The sequence below is a fragment of the Triticum urartu genome, chromosome 5A (assembly GCF_056163025.1).
Source record: "Triticum urartu cultivar PI428250 chromosome 5A, HENAU_Tu73, whole genome shotgun sequence".
NCBI lineage: Eukaryota > Viridiplantae > Streptophyta > Magnoliopsida > Poales > Poaceae > Triticum > Triticum urartu.
Window position 1 is genome coordinate 343,037,703 of NC_141877.1, and position 10,146 is coordinate 343,047,848.

General features: G+C 45.5%; 1 long non-coding RNA gene across 1 annotated transcript; it reads left to right on the forward strand.

Moving 5' to 3' along the window:
- Positions 1 to 1,140: 1,140 nt before the first annotated feature.
- On the forward strand, positions 1,141 to 9,647 carry LOC147971330 (uncharacterized). The gene is made up of 2 exons (XR_015604630.1): positions 1,141 to 1,495; positions 9,325 to 9,647. It is a non-coding gene; the product is annotated as an uncharacterized LOC147971330 (long non-coding RNA).
- The last annotated feature ends 499 nt before the right edge of the window (positions 9,648 to 10,146 follow it).

The window sequence follows — 10,146 nt, forward strand, 5'->3', positions numbered from 1 at the left end:
AGACGAATTTATGATGAGTGGGAACCTACTATTAATATTAAGATTAAAGATTATGAGTGCCATGCTTTGTGTTATTTGGGTGCTAGTGTTTCCACGATTCCAAAAACTTTATGTGATGTGTTCGGTTTCCGTGAATTTGATGATTATTCTTTAAATTTGCATCTTGCGAATTCCACTATTAAGAAATCTATTGGAAGGATTAATGATGTTCTTATTGTTGCAAACATGAATTATGTGCCCATAGATTTCATTGTTCTTGATATAGATTGCAATCCTACATGTCCTATTATTCTTGGTGGACCTTTCCTTAGAACGATTGGTGCAATTATTGATATGAAAGACAGAAACATTAGATTTCAATTTTCGTTAAGGAAGGGCATGGAACACTTTCCAAGATATGGTTTTGTGTTTTAATTAGTGTTTGTGCCAAGTAAGACCTTTAGGATGGCTTACGGTGATAGTTGATTTGATCTTGCTGAAAAACAGAAACTTCTGCACTCAGGGAAACAATTCTCATTTTTAACAGAAGCGTGATAAAATACTGATTATCTTTTGCAGAAGATTAATAAACAAATTTCTTGTGTTTCTGACGCCCGGATAGTTAAGCTACAGTGAACCTCCGCTAATGATGCCACGTCACCTCGGTTACTGTTGATAAACTCACGTTAGTTCAAAATGATTCAAATTCAAATTTTAATTAAAGGCAAACAACAAAAGTTTTCAAACAATAAAACTAAAAAGTTCGGGTTGTGCCAAATAATGCATAGGTATTATGGTGGAGAAACCACACTTCTATAAGATGCTTAAATACTCAAATGTGAATGAAACGGTAGCATAACTAATTTAATAAATGCCTTTTATTATTTTAAAATGTTAAACTATATTATTTAGTTACCCAAATTAATGTGGCAGTAGTAAATATAGTAATACTAAATTAGGAACCATTTGTGTATTTTATAAAACTGTAAGCATTAATAAAGAAGTAAAAGAAAAGAAAAGGAATAAAGGCTAAAAGTGCTCGGTGCACTTAGGCCTGCCCGCAACAGTTCCCAGCCCAGTCCACTAGCGCCATTGTTTTCCTCCTGTTCATCAGGAGCGTGTTGGACGCGCGCGCGGCGTCCGTGGCCGCGGATGGCCACGTGCCGGCCATCCGCCGTGTCCCCGGCGTCTACTAGGTCGCTCTCGAGCCCCTCGATGAAACCCTAGCCCCCCCAATTCCCCCCATCGCCTCAATCTCTTCTTCCCCGCGCAAGTCGAGCGAGTCCCTCGCCATTGCTCCGCCGCTGGCATAGCCACCGAGCCCTCCTCGCCTCGCTGATATGTCCAGGAGATGCACCGTCTTTTTCTTCGTCTTCCTCGTCCACGAGCTCAAGCCCGAAGCCACCACATCGACCGGATTGACGCCATCTTCTTCCTCGGTCGTCGCCGCTGTTCTTCATCGATCCGTCACCACTTCAGCTCCTAAGCCACCAACGGGCCTCCGTGTGCCTCCGTGGTGAGTTCCTCGTCACTTTCTCTCTTGCCACACATCGATTTCGTGCCTCGTGTTGCTGCTGCCATGGTCGCCGGAGATCAGTGTCGCCGCCATGTTAACCGTCTCTGCTATTGTGCTCCTTTGGCCCAACCAAGCGCGCCACCCCACTCGTGGTCTCACGTAGAAGCTGATCGTGCCCTTGGTGCGTCAGCTGCGTGTCTGTGGCTTCGATCTACATCGAGCCCAAGCCCCTGCATGCATTCTCGCGCCTCCGCGTTTGCCCTCTTGTGCGTGGCCTCGCCTCTCCGCCCGCGCCCGCCGGAACCGCTGCCGCTGCTTCTGTTAAACTAGTGCTGCCGTTGGACTTTGCTCCCCCGCCCCGTGCAAGCTCCATCGCGGCCAGGTTGTGCCCTCCCGCGCTGCTACCACCGCTCGCCGGCCGGCGCCGTCGCGCGTATACGCACGCCCCGGGCCCTGCCTTGCATACTGTTGCTGATGCTTTGCGCTCGCCGCTTCCTATTGATGCCCCTCGCTGCCCGCTGCTGCCGTTTCCGGCACCGCGCCCTTAGCCATGCGTTGTCCCGCTCCTGCTGCTGCTCATCCACCCGTGGTCGTGCCGGCTCATCCCGCCGCTACTGCGCCCACCAGCACCCTGCCGCGCACGGTGCTCTCTGGTCGTGCCCAAGTGTGCCCCTGCCGCCGGGCTCCCTGCTCTTCTCGTTGCTGCTCTGCCTGCACTACAGTGCTACAGTAACTGAATGTTACTGTAGCGCTGGCTAGCTTTTGCTATTTCTATCTTCTTAGCTCTCTGGATGGCAACAAAACTATGGTCAAACAAAGTCTAATTTCGTTGAAATTAATTTATGTTGGGAGTACACATGGCAACCTCCAAATTATTCCATTGGACCAAATTCAAATATGGCATGGATTAAATTCTATAAAAATCGCAAAATGCTTTGTTCTGTTAACAGGGAACAGAAATAACCCCTAGCTATGTGTTGTGTGTGTGTACATAGCCACGGCTGGGCTATGCCTAGTAATGGCCGGCCCTTACTTAGATTAGTACTGCTAGTAGGTCTTAATTAGTGCTAAGTTAGTCTAGTAGTAGATGATATGTAGGCCTCCATTAAATAAATTAGATTTATTTAATTGTTTAGATAAATAGTCTATGACATGTGGCCACACATGCCTTTTTGACTAGTCAAATTGACTTGGTCAATTTGGATTAAACTAAATATAATAAACCCAGAAATTTTAGAAAATACTTAAAACTTTGAAAAATCATAGAAAATTAACCGTAACTCCGATGAAAATACTTTGTACATGAAAGTTGCTCAGAACGATGAGACGAATTTAGATATGCAGCCCGTTCGTCCGCCACGCATCCCTAGCATAGCGAATATGCAACTTTTCCTCTCCGATTCATCTACTCTCTTAAGACCTTAGTCAAGTGGATTCCCAAGACTACTTCAAGTTCCACTTCATCAAGTACGACTACAACTCCAAGGATTCCCATCAAGATGGTGTGGATCCAAAAGAAGAAGAACTAGAGAGTTCTTGAGGGTGACTCCGCCAACATACTTCACTCTTATCATTTTGGCAAGAACAAGTGCAATCAACTTCCACATCTTGCACTAGTTCAAGGAGTCACAAACCCTCTTGTTGGTAAGACAAGGGACAAGGTAACCTAAAAGTTTTCATGGACATCATCTTGTGTGTGCATCACTCTATGTCTATGGATATCCTTGTTTGTTCCTTGTGGGACTAACCCATGTAGGTATTGAAAGTGCAATTCACTCAAATGGATAGCTCCAAGTGATCTACATCAACATTGAGCATCCACATCTTCAACATCTACATGAAGTCATCATCGACAAAACCCGAGGTTAGTTCATCCCTCTAAGGGGGGATGTCACATCTAGGGGGAGCTTTACTCTAAGACTTGAGCTAAACCAACTCTAAAGATGTGAACACAACAATGCTTTATGTAAAAGTGGTAACCCCACTTGAGCTTAAACGATGAGTATGACCTATGATCAAGTGTTCTCACTTGATTCCTAAGTCAATATACTCATATATAGATGACCTTGTCATCGCAAATTGCTTGATAGATGCTAGAATTGGTTGTGCATGCCTTGTCACATATTTCATTTGCCATCTTATTGTGTGAGCATGCTGGTTGCATATTTTACTCATTGGAGGACATCCACTTGTTGTTTTGATTGTTTGGTTTTATTTCCTTTTGCCAAGTGGATGGACAAGAATGCCTAAGAACCTCCTCTAGCTATCTATGCTTTTCTCGTCTCAAACTCTATTCATGCTACATCACAAAATTTGATCAAGTCAGATTCGAACCACTCTGTGTGAGGAGCGCTCGGAGTCCCCGATTCTTCATAGACTTAAACTTCCAAAACCTCTTTATGATTCTTGGTCTGACCGATACCCTACTTTCGGTCCTACCGATATCATTAAGTTGATCTAGGTTTTCGATCTCGGTGCAACCGATTTGAACCATTCGTCACACCGAGTTGCAACAACTGTATACAGTTTTGCATCTCGGTGCCACCGAGTTGTTCCACTCGGTCACACCGACAGGGTCGGGCTATATATAGTCACGGACAAAAATTTGGAAATTTCTCCGAACCCCTTCGCCCGCGCGATAGCCTGCTCTGCCAACTTGGTCTCCGGATCGTCTCCTCGCCGCCAGCGCCTCCAGTCGCTGGTCTCCGTCGCCGTCAACGGAAATTCAACCCCGCTGTTGCCGCCGTAGCGAGTCTCGGCCGAACTAGGGTATGGACTCGACCTTTGTGCTATTCCCCAATTCGATTCTTAGCACATTGTGATCATCATGATTCTTGCCACGTTTGTTAAACTTCTATCCAGTCAATGAACTCGTAGATTAGGTTTAATTCGAAAATTCTAGGGTTAGGTTTCCGTCGAAACCATCTCGGACCCACCGAGTTGAAAAACTCGGTCCCACCGATTTGTCTTATGCCATTGCACAAGTGAGACTCGGTCTGACCGAGAATTACTTATCGGTGTGATCGATTTTGGAACTCTGTGAAACCCTAGCAGTCTCGGTGCCACCGAACTGTGACTCGGTCTGACTGAGTTCACTAGTTTAGGTGCCAAAACTGCTTCGGTATCACCGAGTTTAGAAATCGGTAGATCCGAGATGCTTTCAGTGGGAAACTAAAACTAAGTTTTTGAATTATTCTTTTGCAAAAATCTCTGCATTTTGTGATGCTTATCACTCTATCTCATCTATAACCTATTCACAGGGTCAGCAGTCAGAGTTTGCATCATGTCAGACCAAAGTGATAGCCAGAACTTGTCAGAGCAGCAAGTGCATATGAGTGAGGGCACTAGTCCCTCAAGTTCCTCAGATGATGGCAGCAGGAGTACCCCTAGTAATCTGCCTAAAGCTGCCACAAGACAGAGAAAGAAGAGAACCTCAGACTCGGAAGATGAGGATTATGTGGCAGAAGAGGAAGCAACTTCCAAGAGAGTTGAGCCAGCACAGGGCATAAAACCAGGGATGAAGATCAAAAGGCCAGCAGGCAGGCAGCCTATGTCAAAGGCCAGAGCTTCAACTGAGAAGCCCACTCCCATTGAGCCAGTTGCTGCTGAAGGCAAGAAGAGGAAAGAAAGGGTGAAGAAAACTGTAGCCAGAGTGCTTGGCAAGGCTTTCATCATGGAAGATGAGGAGGAAGAAGAAGAGGTAGCTGCACCAGCACCTAAGGCACCCAAGCTGATGGGTGATGCCATAAGAACAGGGGCAGCTGCTTCCAAGGCCAAGCCAGCTCCAAAGCCAAAGCCAAAGAGGAACACAAGAAGCATCCCAGCTACTGAGAAGAATAAGGCCCCAGTGCCTGAAGCTGCAGAAGAAGAAGAGAATGTTCTTAGAAAGCTCAAGCCAAGATCCCAGACCACAACGATGCTCATCCTGTGGCTGAGGATATGAAACTCAGGAGAGATTCAGGGCTCCGGAAGTGGAGAGAAGCAGACCTGTATGCTTCAAGGAGAAGGATTGCAGTTGACTACAGGTTTCGCACCAAGGAGCAGCAAGACTTTTATGAGACAGTGCTGCTAGACAAGAAGCCAATTGTCTGTGATATGAGATGGGTTGATTGGCAATACATCAAGGACAACGAAGAGTACTACCCTGGAGTGCAGGACAGCTTCAAGGCATGTGGAGTAGAGGACTTTGTTGGGCAGAAGCTCACAAAGTGGAACGAGGAACTCATCATGCAGTTCTACTCCACAGCCCATTTCTATCCAGATGGCAGGATTGTATGGATGTCAGAGGGTACGAGGTACCAGTCTACAGTTGCTGAATGGGCTCAGCTGATTAATACCCCAGAAGAGCATGACAATGACTTGGACATTTATGCCAAGAAGAAGATGGACCACAACTCAATGTCAAACATGTACAAGGAGATTCCAAATGAAGCACTTGATACGTTCAAGTTTGGCTCAGTACACTATCTTCTGTCAGGGCTGCCAACCATCAACTGGATTCTTAGGCACACCCTATTGCCCAAGTCTGGAGATCACAAGATGATTAGGGGCCATGCGATCAACTTGCTTCATATCTTTGACGTGCCACAGAAATTCAAAGTCATGAGCCTTATGATTGAAATAATCAAGAGGACATCAGCAGACCAGAAGAGGAGCTGTTGATATGCCCCACAGATTCAGGAGCTCATCAACTCTAAGATGGGCACGGGCATATACTTATTGGACAAGGAACACCTGCCCATCCGTCCAGACTTTGAAAATAATCAAGTGGTCATGACTGAGAATGAGCCATCATCTGCTCAAGCACAAGCCAAGAAGGAGAAGGCGAGGAAGGAGAAAGCTGCCAAGATGCCTACTCAAGAGGAGGCATCTGAATATTTCCTGAAAACCAAACAAGAGCAGCTTGGTTACTTGATTGCATCCACCCTGCGGATTGAGCAAGGACTAGCCACCCTAACTCAGAACCAGGCAAGCTTAGAGAGGATCATGGAACAAAAGTTCTATGACTTGGATGTCAAAGTGACAGAGATTCAGACTGCAGTGGAGCAGCTCCAGGATGACATGCAGGAGAGGAGAGGCAAGACTACAACTGATGCCTTTGCCAGAGTGCCACGAGGTCCGAGGTCGTCTGCAGTGCCAGTTGCTGACCCCAGAGCCACCACGTCTGCACCAGCTACAGCCTCAGTACCACCAGCTCCAGGGTCCACTTCAGCCTCGACTCCGACCACGTCTATAGAAGGCTTCGTCCTTGGAGTGCTCCAGACTCCACCACCACCTGAAGATCAAGCCTGAGTGTCGACTTAGCACTATGCATTTTCTAGGAACTTTTTGGTAACTTGTTGCCAAAGGGGGAGAAAATGTATAGATCATAGGCTTCGGGAGAGAGTGTTGCTTTTATTCTCTCTTGTTTTATTTGGTGGTTTTTCGAACTTTGTGTGTTTGATCATAAGCTACACTTAATGTTTGCTTAATATTATCATCTTATCTATCTTATGTGATCATTCACTATTCTTGGTGATGAGTGCATGTATTTCATTCTTATCATTTTAAGTGCTCCACCAAGATGCATGTGACATGGAAGAGTAACCCATGACTCTAACTCTTTGTGCATTTGCAGTCCAAAGCAAATTTTAAATATGCACAAATTTAGGGGGAGCTCTTACTTGTCACATACTTCTCAAAGCGACGATATATTTCATGCTTATTATCATTTGTCGAAGCTTTGATCTATATGTTGTCATCAATTACCAAAAAGGGGGAGATTGAAAGTGCAACTATCCCTAAGTGGTTTTGGTAATTCATAACAACATATAGCTCATTGAGCTAATGCTATTCCAAGATGACTATTTCAGGAAAGCTCAATGATTGGCATGGCATGGATGTGAAAGTGGAACCCTCAAAATGCTAAGGACAAAGGATTGACTCAAGCTCAAAAGCTCAAGACTCTTCATTTTATATTTTAGTGATCCAAGATCACATTGAGTCTTTAGGAAAAGCCAATACTATCAAGGAGGGATGAGGTGTTGCTTAATGAGCCTCTTGCTTCATGTGCTTAGTGATATGCTCCAAAACCCTCAACTACTTTCCCATATCCACATATGACCTAAACCCTAAGCCAAACTCGGTCCTACCGATTCTTTCTATCCGGCGCCACTGAGTTTCACTTGTCATAAGCCACTGCCAAACCCTAGCAATTCGGTTCTACCGATAGGGATCTCGGTCTCATCGAGATGGGATTGCAAACTCTCTGTTTCCCTTTCGTAACTTTTCGGTCTCACCGAAAGAGCGAATCGGTCCCACCGAGATTGCAATGTAAACTCTCTGTTTCCCTTTTGTAACTTTTCGGTCTCACCGAAAGAGCAAATCGGTCCCACCGAGTTTACTTGACCAACTCTCTGGTTAGCTTATTACCAAACTCAGTCTCACCGAGTTTGTGTAATCGGTCTCACCGAGATTACGTTATGCCCAAACCCTAACCATATCGGTCCTACCGAGTTGCATGTCAGTCCCACCGAAAATCTCTAACGGTCACTAGGTTTACCTTTTCGGTCCGACCGAGTTTGTTGATTCGGTCCCACCGAGATTGGAAAACTGTGTGTAACGGTTGGATTTTGTGTGGAGGCTATATATACCCCTCCACCTCCTCTTCATTCGTGGAGAGAGCCATCAGAACACATACACAATTCCAACTCATATGTTCTGAGAGAGAACCACCTACTCATGTGTTGAGACCAAGATATTCCATTCCTACCATATGAATCTTGATCTCTAGCCTTCCCCAAGTTGCTTTCCACTCAAATCTTCTTTCCACAAAATCCAAATCCTATGAGAGAGAGTTGAGTGTTGGGGAGACTATCATTTGAAGCACAAGAGCAAGGAGTTCATCATCAACACACCATTTGTTACTTCTTGGAGAGTGGTGTCTCCTAGATTGGCTAGGTGTCACTTGGGAGCCTCCGACAAGATTGTGGAGTTGAACCAAGGAGTTTGTAAGGGCAAGGAGATCGCCTACTTCGTGAAGATCTACCGCTAGTGAGGCAAGTCCTTCATGGGCGATGACCATGGTGGGATAGACAAGGTTGCTACTTCGTGGACCCTTCGTGGGTGGAGCCCTCCGTGGACTCGCGCGACCGTTACCCTTCGTGGGTTGAAGTCTCCATCAACGTGGATGTAGGATAGCACCACCTATCCGAACCACGGGAAAAACATCCGTGTCTCCAATTGCGTTTGAATTCTCCAAACCCTTCCCTTTACATTCTTGCAAGTTGCATGCTTTACTTTCCGCTGCCAATATACTCTTTGCATGCTTGCTTGAATTGTGTGATGATTTCTTGACTTGTCCTACAATAGCTAAAATCTGCCAAGAACTAAAATTGGGAAAAGGTTAAGTTTTTATTTGGTCAAGTAGTCTAATCACCCCCCTTCTAGACATACTTTCGATCCTACACCTTATGACAACTAGAACCTGATACTTAATAAAACACACCTTTCCAAGTGCCAGATACAACCGGTGATCGCTCTTTCACAGGGCGACGAGGGGAGGATCATCGGTTAGGATTATGCTAGGCGATGCTACTTGGTTAACTATCATCTACTCTCTTCTTCTGCTGCAAGATGGAGGATACTAGAAGCGTAGTCTTCGATAGGACTAGCTATCCCTCTCTTATTCCGGCTTTCTGCAGTTCAGTCCACATATGATACCCCTTTTCCATTTGATACCAATGCATACATATGTAGTGTAGCTCCTTACTTGCGAGTACTTTGGATGAGTACTCACGGTTGCTTTTCTTCCCCTTTTCCCCTTTCCTATATCCGATTGCTGCAACCAGACGATGGAGCCCAGGAGCCAGACGCCACCGTCGACAACGACTACTACTACTCGGGAGGTGCCTACTTTTACGTGAAGCCCGCTGACGACGACCAGGAGTAGTGTAGGAGGATCCCAGGCAGGGGGTCTGCGCCTCTTTCGATCTGTATCCCAGTTTGTGCTAGCCTTCTTAAGGCAGACTTGTTTAACTTATGTCTGTACTCAGATATTGTTGCTTCCGCTGACTCGTCTATGATTGAGCTTTTGTATTTGAGCCCTCAAGGCCCCTGGCTTGTAATATGATGCTTGTATGACTTATTTTATTTGTAAAGTTGTGTTGTGATATCTTCCCGTGAGTCCCTGATCTTGATCGTACACGTTTGTGTGTATGATTAGTGTATGATTAAATCGGGGGCGTCACAAGTTGGTATCAGAGTCAACTGCCTGTAGGAATCCCCCTTACATACTCCTTGGCCGAAGTTGAGTCTAGTCAGTGAAAACTATTTTACTAACATGACTGTGTGGCTTACGGGCCCACGTCGCCATTGGGTGGTATTAGGATCTTTTATTCCTCGTCTATACTCTGGGACTCTGATCTCTCTCCTATTCGGGTTAAAATGGTTTTACTAAATCTAACTTTAGGTTCTCGATAATACTTTCTCCCAGAGAGCCCCTCATTCCATATGATCGTCTACTGCACCAGAAGATTTTGAAGATACTCTTCGACCATTCTCGAGACCCTTGTGCCCTCTGCATTTTCAATTCCCTACTACTGATATATCCATATGGATAACGACATACCCTTGTTGTTCATACCATTACTCTGAGTTTCTCATGTTGTTAC